At 38.4% G+C, this 22,805-nt stretch overlaps 1 protein-coding gene and 1 non-coding gene across 5 annotated transcripts in view; one reads left to right on the plus strand and one right to left on the minus strand.

Annotated features, from left to right (window-relative positions):
- The window catches only part of Glce (glucuronic acid epimerase), a 71,211-nt gene that overhangs the window by 23,269 nt on the left and 25,137 nt on the right, over positions 1–22,805 (minus strand). For all 4 annotated transcript variants that reach the window (XM_052763200.1, XM_052763219.1, XM_052763209.1 and 1 more), the window contains exon 2: positions 12,874–12,964. The gene's annotated coding sequence lies outside the window, so the exon portion shown is untranslated. The remainder of the gene's footprint in view (positions 1–12,873; positions 12,965–22,805) is intronic.
- Positions 3,734–3,806, plus strand: Trnaa-agc (transfer RNA alanine (anticodon AGC)). The gene has a single exon. It is a non-coding gene; the product is annotated as a tRNA-Ala (tRNA).

Genomic DNA, 22,805 nt, shown 5'->3' on the forward strand with positions numbered 1-22,805 from the left:
AGAGTGCATCTCTGTATGGAGTCAGTTCCCTTTAATGAGCCTTCCCCCTTCAGTTTCACAGAACACTTCTGACATCTCATTAGCTAAACCTCAGGAACATGGCCATCTCAAGTTGAAAGGAAGGCTGAGAAATACCTATGGTTCCAGACAGCAATGTGCTAAGTTAAAAAAAAAAAATCAGGGTTCAATGTTTGAGAAGCAGAACACGGATATGGGGAGCAAGCCAGTGGACTACCACACCCTCTCACCAGAAAGTCTTTCCAATGCACAAATGAACTACTTTCTCCTCATATAGCTCTTTCTCCACATCTCGCAGCGAGATATGAATCAATTGATAATTTTAATTTTACATAGCATATGCTTAGATTGTCACACTGCTTAGAAGAAAGCAGATAAGTCTTATTGCTTAGGGACTGCACAATACTTCAAAGAACATTTTAGTTAGACTATAAGTGCTAAGCCTGAGATTCTTACAAATTTGTTGGCATTCTCTAGACTGAAGGTGCAGGAAAATTTTACTTGTATATTTTGCTACAATCGTCACTGTCGGTCATAAGCAATAAGCTGAAATATATCTGATCCAGAAACCTGGAAGGCCTGTTCTAGGCACAGTTTAAGTAACTTTTAACACTTCGCTGGTGTTGCACAGCAACCTCATCTCCCATCATCCCCAAGCTGGTGTAGAGTACCACCAGCATGACTCCACACACATTAGCAATTCTGTTACCCCTGTCTATCATGGAATGTTTGGGTTAAAAATCCTCAACAAATCAGAAAGGATTTTTTCTTTTTCTTTTTGAAGAGAGGGAATGTTACCCCCTGCCTCAAATACACTCCTCATATACTATGTGCTATATATACACAGTAGAATTTAGTCTAACATTTATCTGACTTCAAAGGGTTAAGTTCTTTCCACTAGGCTGCGGGATCACATTGGTTTCCAAATCATTATATATTTCTGTGAGCAGAATAACTTGCTCATGGCTTGTACAGAGACAATGAGCAGCATCATGCACCAGCTTCTGAAAAGCAGATCTGTTCCTCAAGAGTCTCTCGGGTCTTCAGCTTAACATTCTCCAGTGGCAGCATAAGGAACTAGGAGTGAAGGGCTGCTCTGTACCCAGAAAAGCAGCACTGCAGTGGAGCTAAATACTTCTTGAAGTAATGTATAGCACTTAAGTAAAAGGCTCTCTGCTTGCTCTAAGCAATGTGTTAAACTAAACAGAAGCTATGGAAATAAATCAGTTAGGAGTGGAGTTGCAGGCTTTTGCAGCTGTGTAAGATTTCTCCACTCATTAGGAAAGCCAAGAAAAAGAGCCTAATGATGTGTTTTCACTGCCTGTTTCCCGAACAGGGAACTTCACAGTATGAGTGAGAGCTTTCTCAGGAAGTTCTACAAGGAACTGATGACAGGAAGTCTCAAGGAACATCTTTTCTCAAGTTTGGTGCCAGGAATGACACAAGGAAGGCTCATCAGGAAGCTGGCTTATAGCAATTTTTAAACACAACCCTCCCACCCCGAGACAGGGTTTCTTGGTGTAGTCCTGGCTGTCCTGGAACTCGATTTGTATATAAAGCTGACCTCAACCATCAGAAGTCTGCCTGCCTGCACCTCCTGAGTACTGGGATCAAAGGTGTACACCACCTTGCTAGGTTAGCAATTTTTTACATTTTATTAAAGACATGGAGTCCTTAGTTATGTAGAAGAATCTGTATGTGGAAAGTAGAGCCTCAAATGATTTTTTAAAGTTAGTTACTCTGAAACTTTTTGATATAGACATAATGGGAAGCATTCTGAAGTACTTTAGAAAGCATCATACAGAAAAAGTAGACAGAATATAACGAAATCATGTAAAAACAACCTATTGTTAGACTATTCCTATACTTACTATTTTCTACTATCTATGATAAAAAAGACACTGAGCAACGTTGTAAGCTTTGGGTTACTACAATTAAACACCTGAGACAAGCTACTTAAAGTAAAGGTTTATTCATTCAGTTCATTGTCCTTGAGATTCTGGTCTAATAGAAGGCAGCCTCTTTTGTTAGGGACTTCGGTGAGCATGGCACATCATCACAGGACCATGTGTCTGGCAGAGTGTTCACAGTACAACATAAAGAAAGACAGAACTCGGGAGGCAGAGCCAGGCGGATCTCTGTGAGTTCGAGGCCAGCCTGGACTACCAAGTGAGTTCCAGGAAAGGCGCAAAGCTACACAGAGAAACCCTGTCTCGAAAAACAAAAAAACAAAAACAAAAACAAAAAAAAAAAAAAAAAAAAAAAAAAGAAAGACAGAGAAGAGACTCAGGTTCCATAGGCCCTTTGCAGGGCAAACCCAAGGATCTCAGGACCTCTTATAAGGTCTCATTTCTTAAAGGTCTCCCACATCTCCAACAATGATACCCTGGGAACTGTGGTACCAGCCTTCTGACCTGGCCTAATCTATTGCAACTTAAAAAAAAAGTTTTACATAATAGATATTGAACAGAAGAGTGAGCAGGAGACAAGGGAGCTTCTTACAAAAGTGAAGAGGAAGAGACCAGCAGTTTCAAGTCCTTATCAGTTATCATATTTTCTTCTCTGAACTCCAGTGGGTGGCTCCATTTTCTATATAAGAACACACATCGAGTCAAGTGTTGACTCGTCTAGGCTTTGCTACTACTGTCAATCACTTTTCTGTACTAGCTCACTGGCACCCCAAAAATGTCTAGGTTTAAATGAGATCACGTATGTACCTATGGAAATATGGAAAGGTTTCTAAACAAAGGAAGACTGAATTGAATTAACTGCAGAGTTCTATTTTTCTTTCAAATAGGTTACTAATTTATTCAAAATTATAATTTGTTCCAACTTAATAAATGGTATAGACAGAAGTCTAATAAATGATATAGGTGGAGACTAAAGCCAATTATAGACCAAACTCCAACTTTAAGCCTTTTTTTGTTTTTTATTTTTTGAGACACGGTTTCTCTGTGTAGACCAGGCTGGCCTCAAACTCAGAGAGCTGCCTCTGCTTCCTGAGTGCTAGGATTAAAGGTGTGGCCCAGCCAATTTAAAATTTTTAATCAAATGTTTGCCATACTACATATCTCTGTACTGCTAGAGCATGCTAAACTTTTTAAAAAATTGTGTTCCAGATGTCATTTATTTGCCCTCCAAAATTTAAAAATAGCCAGCAAAATTTTTTATCCTTAATTTACAATAGAGGGCTGAGCTTTCGATGAGGTAGTTCATATTTTAGGTGATGTAAACTGAAGAAATCTATGAACTACTCACTAAAAAGAATGTTATTAGAAATTCTAAAACTAAACAGGTTATACATGAGCACTGGCAGCCGTTTAAGCCAAAAGTAATCCAAATGTCCATCTACTGCTGACACAATAAAATGGCTCATGTGTACGATGGAACACAACTCAGCAACACAGATTCCAATACCTGCCCCAACATGGATGAATCTCCAAGACATCCTAAGAAAACACACAAAAGGCCACCCACTACCCATAAATTCATTTCTGCAGTGGCTAGAAGAGTATCTATCAAGGAGGATGGCACAAAAGAACACAAAGAACTTTCTGGGGCAATAAAAATATTCTATATTTTGACTGTTGTGGTGGAAAATGACAAAACTCAAACTGTATACTTTAAAGGGGGTGTATTTTATTATACATAAATTATACTTGGTTGAGAGTCAATTTAGGAAGATTTTGTCTCAAAATAATAAGTAAAAGAGGACTGAGGATATAGCTCAATGGTAGAGCACTTGCCTAGCATGCATGAGGCCCTGAGTTCAAATCCCAGTACCTCAAAAAACAAACAATCAAAAAACAAAAAACAAAACCCAACACTTTAAAAAATCTGACTTTTTAAGCAACAGATAAAATTAGTCTTGTATAAATGCACACATGCTACCTATTTGTTTTTGAGATGGGCAGGCATCACTACATCTGGTGTATACACACACTGTGTACCACCCATGTGCTTGTTGCCTGCGGAGGTCAGAGGAGTGTGGATCCTCTAGAGCTGGAGTTACAGACAGCTGTGAGCCGCCATGTGAGTAGTGGGAAACAAACCCAGATCCTCTGCAAGAGCAGCCAGTGCTCTTAACCACTGTGTGTTGTGGAACAATCCTTTTGTTTGTCACTCGAATTGGTTTAATAAAAAGTGACTGGCCAGTAGCCAGGCAGGAAGTATAGTTGGGACAACCAAACTAAGGATGTTGGGATGAAGAAGGGAAAAGTCAGAGGAGTCACCAGCCAAATACAGAAGAAACAGGACCTGTACAAAATGAGGTAACAAGCCATGAGCCATGTGGTAGAACTTAGATAAGAAATATGGATTAATTTAAGTTGTAACTGCTAGTTAGTAATAAGACTGAGCTATCGACCAAGCATTTGTAATTAATATAATGCTCCATGTTGGTTATTTGGGAACTTGTGGGCAGAAAAGAAAAGTCCACCTACAACTGAGCTATCTTTTCAGCCCCAAGATAGATGATGTTATATAAATAAAATAACCTTTCTAAAAATTTTTCTCATCTATAAATCAGTTATAATATCTATTTCATGAAATAGTTACAATATAAATGAACACCTCCATTTAGTGCCTACCACACAGCAGACACTCATAGTAGTCAGAAAGAGGGAAATGCTTAGCAAGTTATGCTTTTTAAGGCCAGCAAAATGAATGATCTTCACCTATCTACCAGTTCATTTAATAAAATATTTAATAAACATCTATGGACATTTTCTCAAATAAGCAACCTGAAAAATCAGAGTATTATTCCCCTGAAAAGAGTACTTTTCTTTAAGCTTCTGTAATTTTTATTATCTCATAAAAGTTGGTAAGAACAGCAATCAAAAGAAAAAAAAATACAATCTGCCTTTGCACAGAATGATATATTGGTCAGGAACATAAATTTTATCAGCCATAAATGTGAATTAAGTAAGATTTAAGCTAAGCTCTCCCACATGAACAATTTTCCAAACAAACAGGAAGGTGATTGGATTGGATTACTGCAGCACGGTAGGATTTTCTCCGCCTCCTATTTAAGGCTTCACCACACACAAGAGTGAAGGATGTATTTTGTCAGCTTTAAAATTTGAAATGAAAGCAAACTACAGCACAGAAATTCTGTTTAGCTAAGTAATATAGCTGTAGTAGATGTCAAATTTTATGTAAGAATTATTTCTTAATTTACAGAAATATATTTTCGATACATAACACATAATCCAAAAGTTAAAACCATATTTCACAGATACTTATGCAAGCAGTTTACACAATCATCAGCATGATTATTTAGAGTTGAAAGCTGAACCTAAATATTAGACAAAAACAAACATGTATCTTTGTTTTCCCCCAACCACATCCTTAATCACTTCCTTGGGTTTGTATCGGCATCACAAATATCTCACATAGACTTGGATGTCTTCTCTTCCTACCATAAGTTCTATCACACAGCCTATACCCTGCTTCATGCTATATATATATATATATATATATATATATATATATATATATATATATATATATAAAGTTCCTTCAAATATAAACTTCAAGACAGAAGTTTAATTATTACTCAGGCTTGGGATGTAGCTAAGTGGTAGAGTTCTTGCCTAGGAATGTCTTGAGGCCCTAGGTCCAATTTCCAGCATTGAAAAGTAAATTACTACTCACATTTGGTAAATTTTAGATTTCAAAGGCTAACAGATATTAAGAAATCAAAAGTTAACATGATACACAAACCTTCCCTTTTCTATTAAACCAACTGCAATGCAGATAAAGCTTTCATATAGTCCAAGAGTAACATGGGTTATATGGCCTCTGATAAACATTCATAATAGAGGCTGGACTTCTTCCCTGGACACAAAATTTTTATCTCTACAAAGAAAGTTTTAAAAGAAGTCTAACAGTACATACCAAATGTGAAGAGAAGAAACCCATTTTCTACCCAATTCCTTTTCTTTCTTTCTTTCTTTTTTTTTTTTTGGTTTTTCGAGACAGGGTTTCTCTGTGTAGCTTTGGTGCCTTTCCTGGAACTCACTCTGTAGCCCAGGCTGGCCTCGAACTCACAGAGATCTGCCTGGTTCTGTGTACTGAGTGCTGGGATGAAAGGTGTGTGCCACTACCACCTGGTACCTAATTCCTTTTCAAAAAATTTACTTTTATGCTTATGTACGGACAACTCAAAAAGTGGTGTTATTGACTAGAAAAATCTTCCACCAAACACGGTAATATTTGGCCATTATTTGAACTATTTTTTGTTTCTCTATCTCCATCTATAACTTGTTATACTTTCTTAATTTGTTTGACAACATCTTGTAGTTCAGTGACGTGTTCTTTTCTTTTTTTGAATATTTCTCTTGGTGTTTCATTTAAATTTTTTTGTTTTGTTTTTGTTTTTGTTTTTTGAGACAGGGTTTCTCTGTGTAGCTTTGGAGCCTGTCCTGGAACTCATTCTGTAGTACAGGCTGGCCTGGACCTCACAGAGATCTGCCTGCCTCTGCCTCCTGAGTGCTGGGATTAAAGGCGTGCACCACCACCGCCCGGCCTCATTTAAAAATTTAAAATTACATTTTAATTTATTTAGAGTGTATATGACGGCGCATATGTGCCATGACACACATGTAGAGGTCAGAAGACAATTTTGGTTTTCTCCTTCTACCATATGGATTCCAGACACTAAGCCTGGGCAGCCAATGCCCTTAGTAGTCTATCTAGATATATGCAATGCCATATCTTCAGGTTTTAACTCTTCCTTTTTTTCGTGAAATATGTAATATGCTACTGATTCCATTTCAGATATTGTTCTTCTACAGAAGTTCTATTTGGGTCTGTTTTTGTAAATAACGCCCATTTTCCTTGGCATGCTCATGTTTTCCTCTATTCTCTTGAACATAAGGAATACATTTATAATAGCTGCCATTATGTCCATATCTGATAATTCCATCACATGTTGCCTCTCTCTTTTTACTGGTTGATTTTTGTCCCAGCTAAGGATCATATTTTTCTGCCTTAGAGATGTGAAAAATAGTGTACTTTTCCAAATTAGTTATAACTATATTTATCTTGTATGCTTAACTTCAGTAAAGTATTCAATGATACACTGCATTTTTAAAAAGCAGGTACTATTCATAGTAAACATGAATGAAAATGTCCTCACTGTATTTTACCCTAAGTATACAGCAAGTATCCGTTATGTATAAGCACAATGATGCATAAAGCCTTTTATTCCTGCATAACTGAGACTTTACATCTATCCATAAGATACTCCAACTCCCTGTTTCTCTCTGCAGCACAGCCCTTGGCAATGGAGTCTAACCATTTTTAAATAGCCTTAGACACAATGCCTTTATGTGGTAGAAGAACAAAGCATCTATCTAGCTTTTTTAAATAAAGTCCCAAATCCATTTCAAGAGGGTTCTGACATCGAGAATAAATGACCTCCTAAAGGCTCTCACATTGGAACTATATCCGTCAATGTTGTGGACTGAATACTGTCTCAGTTAGGATTTCTATTGCTATGAAGAGACACCATGACCACTGAAACCCTTTTTAAGTACAATTATTTATTTATTTGTTTGTTTGTTTATTTTATATCCCAGCCAGTTTCCCCTCCTTCCTCTCCTCCCAGTCCCCCACTCTGTTACCCACCCTCTAATCCACTCCTCCATTTGTTTGGGAAAGTTCTCCCATGGATATCAACAAAACAGCATATCAAGTTGCAATAAGACTAAGCACTTCCCCATGGGCTCATAGGGGTTCACAGAGATTGAACAGATAACCAGGGAGCCTGCAGGGACTGACTGACTTAGGCCCTCTGAATATATGCGACAGTTGTGTACCTTGGTCCTCTTGTTGGACTCCTAACAATGGGAACAGGGGCTGTCTCTGACTCTTTTACTGGTTTCTGGTACCCTACTCCTCATTCTGTGTCACCTTGACCAAGGCAACTCTTTTTTTTTTTTTTGGTTCTTTGAGACAGGGTTTCTATGTGTAGCTTTGCGCCTTTCCTAGAACTCACTCTGTAGCCCAGGCTGGCCTCGAACTCACAGAGATCCGCCTACCTCTGCCTCCTAAATGCTGGCATTAAAGGCGTGCGCCACAACCGCCCGGCTCACCCCCACCCCCAAGGCAACTCTTTTTTTCCCCCCACTTGAAATATTATGCTTTACTTAATACTAAAGACGTTACTAAGGGCTGGGGATAAAACCGTATGAAAAAGCACAACATACCATGTACAAAGGTCTATTGGCATAGATCAATGAGGGTATCCTGTTGGTTGCTATAGTTATTCTTAAGTACATGACTTTTATGGTGCTTATATGCTAATGGATGGAGTTAGAAAATAAAAGAAAATACAGTGTATCAGCAGTAAATACTACAGAGAAAAAGGAGAGAAAGGTAATGTGGAGAGGGTTGAGAGACATGGGGATTAGAGGTGGGCAGACTTGAGAAAGTGGCTATTGAATGAAGACTCAAAGGAATAATCTATATGGGTATCTCAGGGAAGAACATTGCAGTCACCAAGTATAGTAAGTGTAATGTCTGTGGAAAGTGTGCCTGGAGTTCCCAAGGAAGAAGAAAGCCACTCTACTGAATTAGAATCAGACCAGGGGAGAGTGGTAGAGATTGGAGAGGTGAGGGAACTTTGTTAGGACTTTGCCTCGTGACCTGAGAATGATGCCACTGGGGAGTTTTGAACAGAGTGACTACATGATCTTAGTATTCTTTATGGTGGCAAAGATTTGAGGATTCAAGGCAGAAAGACAATTTAGGAGAATATTGCACTAATCCATGTGAGCTTCATAGCAGAAGATTTAGTCCATTATCACCATGGTGGAGAGCATGGCGGCTGGGAGCATGGAGGCATGCAAGCAGACATGGTCCTGGTGAATTCTACATCTTGATTCAAAGGTAACAGGAAGTGAAGTGGACACTGTGAGTGACTTAAGTGCTCAAAGCCCACCTCCACAGTGACACATTCCTCCACAAGGCCATACCTCCTAATAGTGCCATTCCCTTTGAAAGGGGCAGAGATTGTGTGGGGAAAAAATATAGTTCCAGATCTACCAAATTTGCTGAAAGATGAATAGGAACATCCAGGAAACACCACGAACTCCAAGTAGGATGAACTCAGAGCTCAGCCACCACTATGGAAAGCAGAGATACCCTATGACCTAACAAGTCCGTACTTTAATATACTCCCTGAACTGAGACCTGAAATGAAACTGAACCATGGTCTCAAAGTTGTATCTGTACACTCAAGTTGACAGCAGCATTGTTCATGGACACAGCCCATGTGTCCAATGATGGATGAATGGATACATGTGGCCAAATATATACAGTGGAATATCCTTTACTTTTGTTTAAAAAGAAGAAAGCTATAAAATAGATCAATTTTAAGGGCATTATACTAAATGAAATGAGTTATACACAGAAAACAAATACTGTAGGACTTATAATAGTTATAATGAAGTAGCTAGAAAGTCAAAAAGAAACAAAATAGTGGTTGCCAGGGAAGTTACCGGGAACTTATTTTAATGGGTACAAAGTTTCAAAATGAAAAACTGTGGAGAAACCTGCATAACATTTGGAATATATTTAATATCCCTGGACTACATCTAAAAAGTGGCTATGACAGCAAATTTCATGCTATGCATATTTTAACACACACACAAATAGAAACAACGAAAGAACATCAAATAAAATTTAATCTTAGAAGCTAAACTCTAATGACTTAATTTACAGACAAAAAGAACAAGTGCTTAGTGCCTTGTTCAAAGTTACACAACCAGTCTGGCTAGAGTAACTTCAGAATTCAAATCTTCTAAATCCCAAGGCTGTGCTGGCCTTTGTAACTTACTACCTAAGCTATCTATTTGCAACACAGGATGGAATAAACAAATATACTCATATCGCCCACACAGTCTATAATCTACTTCATCTTAGAACGTTTTAAAAGAATATTAAGTCATTGGATTCTTTATTTTTTTAATTATTTTGGGCTTTTTCTTTACCAAATGTGAATTAACATTTATCAGGTTTTTTAAAGAAGATCTACGTAGGTTGATGGCTTTTATACCCCAAGAAAGTTTCTCATACAATTTTGCCATACTTGAAATATTTCCTGTTTATTGATTTGAGGTTAATATGCTAGAAACAGTTAGCTAATTCTTGATATAGAAGAATTTATATTAAATGCACTATACATGCCATTAGTTAAAAAAAAACATTAAGAACTAAATTGACAATTCTACATAAAGTCATTAATCTTAAAATTTAGCATTACTACGGAATAAAATATAGTTAATATAAAGATGGTTTAATCATTGTACAAATAGTTTATTGATCTACCATAAAATGAGTTTATTGACAAAACAGTTTTCTTGTAAACAAATCATCATGCATCAGAAAATACATGTCTGAATTACCACTAGCTGAAATTCAGAAGTTCAACACATGCTCAGTAACTCTGTGATAGTCCAGTGGAACTCTTATAGAAATGATACTTAGTATATAATATTTACAGAACAATTCTATAACTAGAGGTGCTTTCAATTTCCAACTTTCTTTCTTTAGAAGTTTCGAGTTTGCTTTCTAAGAACAAAGCAAACACAGCTATCACAAACAAACCCATCATAACCCAAGCACATCCTTCCCGGTGTCATAGAGAAGGCTGTTTCAAAGCAAATCGAATGGACTGTTTTTTTTTTTGTTTGTTTTTTTTTTTTTTGGTTTTTCGAGACAGGGTTTCTCTGTGTAGCTTTGCGCCTTTCCTGGATCTCGCTCTGTAGAACAGGCTGGCCTTGAACTCACAGAGATCCGCCTGCCTCTGCCTCCCGAGTGCTGGGATTAAAGGCGTGCGCCACCACCGCCCGGCCGAATGGACTGTTTTACAAGCTGAAGATTTACAAAAACTTTTATTTTTAATAAATTCCCCAGAATGAGTTCCTTCCAAATCCTATTTTTCCCCTTCAGATTTTTGGTGTCTAAAATAGATATTTCTTTAATAGAGGTTGGAAATTCTAATTTACATGCTAGATTTTAAAATATGTTTTTCTTTTTTTCTTTAGCCCTTTAGAGATTGTTGGGAAACACAGCACACATCTTACAGACTTTCTTGACTCCAATTTTAATTTCTAATGTTTCTAAACATTCATAGGAATCACATTAAATTAGATCTAGTACTCAAGAACTGAATTCTCAATCTTTCTGCCTTAATCTCTCAAGTAATCTACAATACACTACAAAACTCTCAATCCTTCTGCTTAGTCTCTCAAGTAACCTACAATACACTACCAAGGCTGGCTCACTAATGGATATTTATATTAGGATATTTTCTTTTAAAACTCCATATGCTATAAATTACTGTGGTGGTTTCAATAAAAGATGCCCATAGGGAATGGCACTATTAGGAGGTGTGGCCTTGTTGGAGTGGGTGTGGCACTGTTGAGGAAGTGTGGCACTGTTAAGGAAGTGTGTCACTGGGGGTGGGCTTTGAGGCCTGATATGCTCAAGCCTGGCCAGTGTGTCTCAATTTCTCTTTCTGTTGCCTGCCTATCTGGATACAGAATTCTCAGCTACCTCTCCAGTACCATGTCTGCCTGCATGCCACCATGCTTCCCGCCATGATGATAATAGACTAAATCTCTAACTGTAAGCCAGCTTCAATTAAATGTTTTCCTTTAATAATAGTTGCCATGGTCATGGTGTCTCTTTACAGCAACAGAAACCCTAACTAAGACTTACTTTATTAGAACAGCTATTAATAACAACATCATTCTCTCAAAGTCTTACTAGTTCTGTTTAAACTTACTAGGTAAAGCAAAATTTAATTAGTATGAATCTCTCTTTTAGAGCAGAAACGAAACCAGCATTATATAAACTTTTGGTTTTGAAAACAAAGAGCATTACTCAGAAATAAATAAGTACTTGGTATGAAACTACTCATGGCATTAAGTATGGTTTTAAAAACCAATTATTTCTGAAAATTAGTATTTCTTTTTATTTTTAATTTATTCTTTATTCATTTGTTTGGTTTTGTTGTTGTTGTTGAAACAAGAGTTTCACTGTATAGCCCTAGCTCTCCTGGATCTCAATCTGTACACCAAACCGGCCTCAAACTCAGAGATTCATACCTGCTTCTGCCTCCTGAGCACTGGGATTAAAGGTGTGCATCATCATGCCTAGCTAGAAAAGTAGTACCTCTAAGAACTTTCATTTCAAGATATTGGGCTTATTACAGTTACTTAGACACCTACATGCATATTTAAATTCAAAGTAATAAAATTGGGCACTTAAGTGCTAAGGTAGCCACAGACTATAGCTAATGAGTGGATATGGTTATGTTCCAATAAAACACTATTTACTAAAACAAGTGGCCAGCTGTGGGCCAATTTGATGACTTCTGTCCTATGCAAACATTTCTTTTCAATACATTACACCTTCAGTGATCATACCATCATGCTTCCTTTGTATCTGATAGTTGTCACAAGAAACACTAGTCTTTTAAATGGTAAAGGACCACCCTTGCCCACTTTCTGTTGACAGAATCTCATGTATTCCAATGGGGCCTCAAACCTGCTAAGTAGCTGAGGATGACCTTGAATTTCTGATTTTCCTGCCTCTGTCTCCCAAGTGAGGAGATTACAGGTGTCCCTCACCACAGCTGATTTAAGTGGCACAAGGGATGGAATCCAGCATTTTGCTCATGCTAAACAAGCACTCTATTAACAGCTATACCTCTAACCTTGAGAGCCATAAACATTTTTTTCAGTACAAATCTCTAGTTAGAAATAAAAATGTTAATAAAATAAACACTAAAATGTTTGAAAATGTATAAGGGTACAATTATATTTTATTAAATGATCTTACCTTAATCAAATGAAAGAATCAAAATCCTAATACATTTCTGGCTTCAATTCAAAAAATATTTGAATCCAAACTTTAGTTTCTTGTTAAATTCCTAGAAGAAAAAAAATGAAGAACCTTTCAGCAAGGTTTGGTCACAGATAAAATGTAGCAATTACAGCGCTCCAACTGCCCCACCAACTCAATGTAGCTCTGAGACCTGGCTAAAATGCCTAGAATAGAATACATGGGACCCTGAAGAGTAAATGGCAATAGGCAGGTCCTGTGAGAGACCAGAACACAAAGCACCATTTTTGAACCGCCATCCCTCTGTTTCCTTCCAGCATCAGCCAGTCTGAAGTGTGTATAGCCCAAAGGAAAGTACACACACACACACACACACCCTCTCTTCTCCATTCTCGGCCCAGCCATCTATAGGTGCAATGGCAATGAGGATCACAAGCCTGTAACTCAGAGGCAAGGGAACTTTGCCCTCTGGTCAGAGACACCACTGCAATTCCAAGAATACACAGAGATTCCCTGGTGTATGTCAGATTCCGCCCCTTCTCCACTCCTATATCCTCCTACTGCTTAGTCCTCAAGATGAGGGCAGCTTCCAGGAGTGCACTTAACAAATAAAGCTTCACATTTCTGTCAGAGACTGGAAAGGGGTAGTCCAGAGATCACTGGAGAGCATAAACAAGGAGATCAACACTGCAGCAAAACACAATAGTGCAGTGTGACATTCATGACACCTAATAGGTGCACCATGACATCCATAAGATGAGATTACAGACTGACAACCTCCATATGTTGAAAATACTCTAAAAGATGCATTTAGCATACCTAACCTACTAAATATCACAGCCTCATCTGTATGCACCCAGGACACTTAGGCCACAACTAGGTAAAACCTTTTAATTCAAAGCCTGTTTCAAAATAAAGTATTGAGTATCTCGTGTAATCTACTGAACATTATACAGAAGTGAAAACCCAGAAAATGTGGATGGTTTGATTTATACTGTGACAGAGTTGAGAAGATCCTAGGTCTAACCATCATAAACTGAGGACTTTTTGGATTGGACAGTAAGTCAACATATTAACTATATATACTGACATAAATGACAGTAAAAAACAATGACATCATGAGATTTGCAAGCAAATGGATAGAACTAGAAAATAACATCCTGAGTGAGGTAACCCAGACTCAGAAAGACAAATATGGTATGTACTCACTCATAAGTGGATACTAGATATAAAGCAAAGGATAACCAGACTACAACCCACAGCTCCAGAGAGGCTAGCTAACAAGAAGGACCCTAAGAGGGACTCATGGATCACCCTGGGAAGGGGAAATAGATGAGTAAACTGGGAACAAGACGGCGGCAATAGAGGGAACAGGATGGTTGAGCGCTGGAACAGGGATGGAGTGGGAGAACAATGAAAGAGGTATCTTGACAGAAGGAGACATCATGGGGATAGGGAGAAACCTGGTGCTATGGAACTTCCCAGGAATCTACAAGGATGACCCCAGCTTAGACTACTAGCAATAGTGGAGAGGGTGCCTGAGCTGGCTTACCCCAGTAATCAGATTGGTGACCACCCTAACTGTCATCATAGAGCCTTCATCTAGTAACTGATAGAAGCAGATGCAGAGATCGACAGCCAAGCACCCGGCCGAGCTCAAAGAGAGGGAAGGGTTCTATGAGCAAGGGTCATCAAGATCATGATGGGGAAACCTACAGAGACAACCAAACCAAGCTAGTGGGAACTCATGAACTTTAGACCAACAGCTGTGGAGCCTGCATAGGACTATTGGATTAGGCCCTCTGCATAAGTGAGGCAGTTGTGCAGCTTGGTCTGTTTAATGGGCCCCTGGCAGTGGGATCAGGATCCATCCCTGGTGCATGAGCTGGCTTTGTGGAAACCATTACCTATGCTGGAACACCTTGCTCAGCCTTGATGCAGGGGGAGGGGCTTAGACCTGCTTCAACTGAATGTATCAGGCTTTGCTGACTCCCCATGGGGAGGACAGGATGGGGGATGGGTTGAGGGGGGAAGGCTGAGGGGGAGAGGGAGGAGGGATGAAAGAGAGATCTGTGGTTTATATGTAAAATGAATAAAAAATTTCTTAATAAAGAAAAAAAATCTTCCTTAGAGAATTCCTAATAATAATCATCAATTTGCTCTACCCATAACATGAAACTTCACTGCCCCGGCCAGAGTATGGGCTGAATTCAGCAACTTATTTTCAAAGATTAGAATATAGAAAGACAAAAATACTTTGTTGTAGAGATACTAAGCAAACACTACCTTCTGCAAGTAGTACTGTCTCCATGTACTCCCTGAAAAAGGGTTGAAAGGACACCACTTCTGTGTTGCTATTTTCTAAAACCCACAGTTTACTCATGAGGAAAGTACCAAAGTACATGAGATGCAGTCTACAGAACACCTGGCTAGTACTCAGAACAATCAAGGTCATGAAAAGCAGAGACAGACAGGAAACTGTCACAGACTATAGGAGACACTCCACAAAAGTCATGTGGAATCCTGGACTACGAAGAAACTAGTAAGGAATGAATTTGAAACCCAAAGTTGTCAACTTGACTACATCTGGAATTAACTAAAGGCTAATCAGCTGGACACACCTGTGAGGGATTTATCTTGATTGGATCATTTGAGGTTCAGAAGACCCACCCTACATCTGGACCACATTTTCTGGTGGCAACTAAAAGGCATGAAAGAAGGAAGCTTTTGCTTTTTGCCTGTTTGCTCTCACTCTCGCTGGCAAATTCATTCCTTAACTGGTATTATAGTCTACTTCTTCAGGATTCCAGTGTATGCTGAAACATTCAACCTCCTAGGCCAAACTACTATTGGATTCTTGGACTTTCCACCAGTAGTCCAACCATTGTTGGACTAGCAGGATCACAACCTGCAAGCCACTCTAATAAATCCTATGTGTTTGTGTGTGCGTGTTCATTCTACCAGTTCTGCTTCTCTAGGGAACCCTGACTAATTTAGTGAATATTATGGCAAGAAAGTTAGTTTTATGCTGCTAATAAAACTTAGCTGGCACAGCAGTACATACCTGTAATTCCAGTTGTATGTGAGGCCGAGGCAGGAAGATCACAGCTTTCAAGCCAGACAAGACTATATAGTGAAATCCCATCTCAAAGACAAAACAACCCCCCATCGAATAAGCTCAAAAAGCTCTTTTTAAACAATACTGACTTACTGGTCGGGGGGGGGGGGGGGTATGACTCAATGTGTAAAGTACTTCTATGTAGGCATAAGGATCCTTAGCATCCATGAAAAAAGCTGGTGTGATCACAGTGCTGGCTGAGGGGCAGAGATAGAGGACCCTGGAGGCTTACTAGTCAGTCAGTCTACCCAAACTGATGAGTTTTGGGGGCAGTGAGCCATTTGTTTCAAAAAAGAAGGTAGAGAGCAATAGAGAAAGACACCCCATACAGACCCCTGGCTTCCATATGCAGGTGCTCTGGCAAATGTACATGCACCCCCATCCCCCACTCCCCATACACTCCTAACTTACAGTCAGTAGAAAATGTGGGTGTGTGGGTGTGATTTATTACAGAGTATTCTGAAAATGAAAGGAAAATAAGAGTTTATTATCAAGGAAAGTAAGATATTTGAGTAAGTAGGGTTAAGTAGGAAAGGGATTTTACAAGTAATTCCACTCTTACCTTACTTCCACTAAGGAAGCAGTACTATAAGCTAACAATAATGATTATTACATTACTCACATGTGGTCATAAAACCAAGTCTATGTATTTTAATAACAAAATAAAATTAAATACAAAGGTTTATGACTCAAATACTTTCATCACATCATTTAATCTTTTGATTACTGTTAATCCTACTTATTTTAAAAAATAATATTCAGCCAACTACTTCTATTTAAGGCAAACTCAGTTCTCTAGTATCCACTAACATCAGCAACAATTTCACAAAGCCACCCTTCACTCATCTACACTTGCACTAATTTCAAATGGACAACAAGAGTCTGTAATGAACAGCTTTCACCCCAAGGCCTTCTGTTCTAATCTGACATTCAATTAGAAATGAATGGTATGCTTCAAGAATTTAGGTTTACTCCAGAAACACATTGTGGGGAAAATAATTTACATTGGTTACTGAATCCTTTCTTTTTTTTTTTTTTTTTTTTTTTTTTGGTTTTTCGAGACAGGGTTTCTCCGTGTAGCTTTGCGCCTTTCCTGGGACTCACTTGGTAGCCCAGGCTGGCCTCGAACTCACAGAGATCCGCCTGGCTCTGCCTCCCGAGTGCTGGGATTAAAGGCGTGCGCCACCACCGCCCGGCCCTACTGAATCCTTTCTAACAACAGCTAACTGTATGTGGTACCTGTAAAAATTCAACAAGGTCGGTTTAGCTTCACCATCCATTCGAACAGTTCTTACTATAAAGTCATGCGTTTATTGTTTCACATAATCTATTAGATGTTCCATTTACTTTTTAAAAGGCAGATTTATAACCAAATCAGACTTCCAAAAACGCAAGACACCTGCCAACAGCTTCTGCCAGGTGGGTACATCTTGGCTGTCTCTCTGTGGCACTGGATGTGTTTATGCAACTCCTATATTTTAATGTTCAGAACCACAGGGATCTCTCTCCCTTCTCAAAAGAATCAAGAAAACCTCAATCATTTCTTCTTTTTTTTCTTTTTTTCTTTTTTCTTTTTTGTTGTTGTGTAGGACCCATGACACCAAACTTTGTCTTTAGTGCTTACATGTAACAGCCATTTGAATACTTGTTTTATTTAGTCAACTAACAAACATTTAACAAGATAAATAAACAAGACAAAGTCCTGTGATCATGGAAATTACTGTGAGTAAACACAGTTGGCCTTTAGAAGATGTAAGAGGCAATGGGAAAGAAGGTCAACACACAGCTGCTCAGTGTGGGCTTCGACCTCATCTGAGGTTGCATAACTCAAATGGAGGTCACGAAAATCTGGCAACACTAAAAGGTTCCTGCATGTGCAATAACCAAAGCTTGATTCAAAAACCAAGAAGCAATGAGCCCAGGGTGTTTCTGGCAGTATTCTCCTGGGATGCATCACAGACTTCACTGCAGCTACGGTTCTGAAAACATAACTCACACTGTGCATATGCCTTCATGTTATGCAATGCCAATACACACTGCCTCAAACACCTAACCTCAGATTCTAAGCCATTACACTAGGAATTGCAATGTTTTAAATGTACATAAAAACCTTTCTGCTCTTATAGAAACATAATGGTTTAATTATGGAAATCAATGAATTTTAATATTTTCCTATCATTTCTTAGCATGTAAACATCAAATTAGTTTATCATTATGTTGCATTAGGCTCAAATATTTTATTTAAAAAATTGTTGTTGCTAAATTTATTTAAAAATTTAGCTGGGCAGTGGTGGTGCTTGCCTTTAATCCCAGCACTTGGGAAGCAGAGACAGGTGGACCTCTGAGTTCGAGGCCAGCCTGATCTACAGAGTTGAGTTCCAGGAAAGCCAGGGATACACAGAGAAACCTTGTCTGGGTGTGTGGGGCAGGGGGAGAAGTGAAGATGCTCTATGCCCTGCAGTGTCAAGTATTTAGACAAGATTTAATTCTTAAAGAAAAAAATGTATAACCATCTCATTAGTATGAAAATTTACTTTAATCTTTAATGAATGGCAAAATTATACATAAACCAAAGAAGTTTTTAAATAAATATATGATTATCATTAATGTTTGATTTGTACACATTTAAAATACCTATATACCCAGAGGGTCACATGAAATTTTTTGGCAAGAAGAGGTCACAAGTGGAAAAAATCTAAGCAGCTTTGATAGACAATAAGCTGAGGTGAGCAGCTAATTGCTTTTTACTGTAAGACTTTGTAAAGAATCTAAACTGAGGAGACTAAATGGTAGTATTCAAAACGATAGATCTCAGTCATCATCATTGTTACTTACCACAGTATACTACTTTTCTTCAAGTTCCATTTAATAAGAATTTTTAAACATGAATTAATGTAGATGTAACCATCCGTCTTATTAAATAAGAAACACAGAGCCAATACAGAGATGAAAGCTAAGAGGTCAGAGCAATAGCTAAGAGCTAAAAACCTTACCCTTCACTGTCGCTGTACCTCTCTGAAAGAGACCTACTTCCTGTCTCTGTCTTTTTTTATAAAGTTTCTGTTGTGCCTTCTCATTGGTTGTAAACCCAACCACATGACCTCCTAGTCACTGCCTGTCTGTACAGACCTCCAGGTCTTCTATGGTTGGTATTGAGAGTAAAGGCGTGTGTCTCCAATGCTGGCTGGATCCTTGAACACACAGAGATCTACCTAGCTCTGCCTACCAAGGCGTGCACCACCACCACCCAGCTTTCACTATGGCTTGCTAATAGCTCTGACCCCCGGACAACTTTATTTATTAACATACAAATAAAATCACATTTCAGTACAAATAAAATATCACCATATTTCCCCTTTGCTATTTTAATATAAAGGAAAAAGGTTATAATTAACATAAGAAAAACTATATACAAAAGTACAATAACTACATACAATATATACAAGTAATAAATGCCTAATCAATGTCTAGTCCATTTGTATTTGACAAATTCAGAGAAAAAACTCCATTAATATATAACAATGTCCAGTCCAGTAACATTTGATAAACTCAGACAAGAAATTTTCATTACTTATTTAAAACAAGTAGTTCCTTTTTAAAAGTAGATTCAAAAATTGACCTTTTTATCTTATCCAACAAGATATTATAGTTTCTTAGCTACTAAGGTGCTAAAAATGAGGTTCCTAGAAAACCATATTTCATAAGCACTTTTAAAAGATTATAGCACATTAAACCACCTGCCTCTATCAAAATGAAAGCAGCTTCACCCAGTATTAACCCTAACAGTAACACAACAAAGGCCAACCTCCATGAAAGTAACTCCAGTGAGTTTTCCACACACTATTCTTTCAGAAATGAAGCTCTGTTTCTACTTCAGCTACTCACAGTCAGTCTGTTAAGAATTTATCATAGGGCTGGAGAGACATCTCAGGTTGTAAAGCACTTGCTTTAACCTGAATTCAGTCACTAGAACCCATGTAAAAGAAAATGGGGCCTGCTGACATACGCTAGTAATAGCTGCACTTGGGAGACAGACAGGTGGATCTCTAAGGCTCACTGGCCAGCCAGCCTCATCTTCTTGGTGAGCTCCAGGCCAGTGAGAAACTGTCTCAAAAAACAAAGTGGATGGATCCTTGATAATGACACAAGAGGTTGACCTTGGCTCCACATGTGCACGCACGCGCGCACACACGTACATGTAACTGTGTGTGTGTACCCCAAATTATATCCATTAATAATGGTAAATTGCAAAAGAATCAAGAAGAGGTTTAAGATAAAGAGCTTAATATGTACCAAAATTAAGAAGGAACCTTAAAGGCTCTATGTGACATTTATACATTTATGTATTGTAGAGCAAACTTGTTTAGCCATTTGCTAACTGCTCTGATAAAAAATTCTGTGATGGCTACATTTGAAACTAATGCCTGGGTAGACCATCTATAAATAAATCTCATATATCTATACTCACTCTAATCCATTACTAAAGTTCCCCACTACTGCTTTGGGACCACTGAGAAAACTCAGAGTAACTGCCCTTAGAAGTCTTGGAACGACTAATGAGGATCCTGTAATTTCCTTCTAAGAGGTAAATGTTGGCTCCCTGAGAGCACAGTGGGGAACTAACATGTGATGAAGATGCATGCTTTAAGAGCAGCAAAGAGATAGTAAATCTCTCCCATTATTTTAAAAGCTGGGCTATCTACAGAAAAGCCACACCAAGAAGCTTCTTCTTTTATTTTTTTAAGACCGGATCTCATTGTGTAACCCTGGCTGGCCTGGAATTTGCTTTGTGGACCAAGTTGGCCAGAAACTCAGAGATCCCCTGTCCAGTGCTGGGATTAAAAGCATACACCATCACACCCATCCTGAGAAGATTTTAATCTGCTTCTGAGTTGGCATTTTTTCACTGTTGAATACTACTTCAAAGTCACTGCTGACTTTTTTTTTAAACTGAGTAACTGCTTGCTAGCTGTTGAATGGAAGAGAGGGAAATCTGCTAATAATAATATTTGTAGAGTTACGTGTGTGTGTGTGTGTGTGTGTGTGTGTGTGTGCGCGTGTGCACACATGTGCATGAACTCTATGTAGATCAGTCTAACCTTGAACTCAGATGTCTGCCTACGTCTACCCACCAAGATCTGCTATCAAAGGTGTGCCAGTCACCACATAGGCCAGTCTGCTACTTTTACTCTTCCTTTACACTCCCACATCTATCCTCTAGTAAGGAAAAAAAAAAAATCCAAACCAAACCAAAACCAACCTTATATTTAAAAGAACAAAATGGCAGGGCAAACTGGAATACCAGTACTCTGGAGACTGGGGCAAGGTAGGCCATGGTAAGATCCAGTCTAAAGGGGAGAAAGGAAGGGAAGAAAGGAGTGGGAAGAGATGTGGTAAGAGGTGAGAGGGGAAGGCATACCACAAACCAAACTTAAGTTAGCGTTTCAGTCACAACGTCTTGCCTACACCATGCAAAGAACAGAAGACTGAATCGATTTACGTTCAAAGTTACAGCTTTTGTTTCCACGTCTTGGAACCACCTCTTTGCCACTTTGTGTTTACACACTTGCTCTAAAATATTAACAACAACCTCACAAACAGTCTGTTTAACAGTAATTAGAATTTTATCTAGTTAACACAACAGCAAAGCCTGCCACAACACAGATGGCAGAAGACTTTCTCCCTTCCTCGTCAGTGTCAAAGAACTATTTCATGATTATGAAATCTGCACAGGAAAAAAAAAAAAATCTGACAGGGTATTTACAAAATACAAACTACAAACTAGTGACAGAATCACTTTATTAGAAAATTCTGTACAGCACAATCCTCGGGTATTTGTTAACGCAAAGATTTTTCTTACGATACTGGTCAAACCCAGCCAAATATAAGATTAAAGAATCAGAATGGACAGTCTGCTGTTGGTTTGACTCGGGTCTTTAACACACACTAATTCCCTGAAAAGCACAAGTTCCCAAACTCTGTGCAAACTAGAACCATCTCAGCAGCATTTAAAAATCTCAAAGTGCAAATCACAACCCAAACTCAGGTCTGAATATGAGACAGGGATGAGTATCCTTAAAATTCCTAAGCAGTTACATATGGCTCATTCCTAGCAATTTATAATATCAGGAGGCTTGGCATCTGGCACTGGCTCTGCCACCAGCAAGCTTGGGTACATCTCTGTGTAGCTATTTCCTCATCTGGAAAGCTATTCCTAATATCTAACATGCTGTGAGTCTAGGATGATGTTCTCCTACAAAGACTGAACTGGCTTCAACATAAACTATGCCAAGGGGGTGGGCAACAATAACAAGAAACAGCTGGGATCCATGGTCTGCTAAGAGTTTAGTTTTATAAGGAAAGATTATTTTATAATATATATCAAGTTCAACTATACTTCAACTGCAGAGATTTTTATATATTCACCTCCTTAAAAGTCATAAAATAGTACCTATGTTGGAAATGTATGAAAACTTGAATTATCTTAAAATATAACAATCTTTCGAATTTCTATAAAACATCTACATGTTTTCTGATTTTTAACAGCTTTCCTACTTTTGTTGAGCTCTTACAGATATAATTTTAACTTCTTTTTTCTTGGTAGTAGTGGTCTGATTGCTTTCACACAGGATCTTGCTATGTATCCCAGGCTAGCCTCCAATTTGGTACGCTCCTGACTCAGCCTCCACAATATTCGAATTACAGGCACGTGTCACTGGACATAGCATGATTTTTAACTCTCTTTTAATATTCACCCATTTCATAAAGGGAAATCACTAGAAAAAACTAGAAACATGGGTACAAAGTATGT

Source organism: Peromyscus californicus, unplaced genomic scaffold (assembly GCF_007827085.1).
Source record: "Peromyscus californicus insignis strain IS unplaced genomic scaffold, ASM782708v3 Scaffold_11__1_contigs__length_118956290, whole genome shotgun sequence".
NCBI lineage: Eukaryota > Metazoa > Chordata > Mammalia > Rodentia > Cricetidae > Peromyscus > Peromyscus californicus.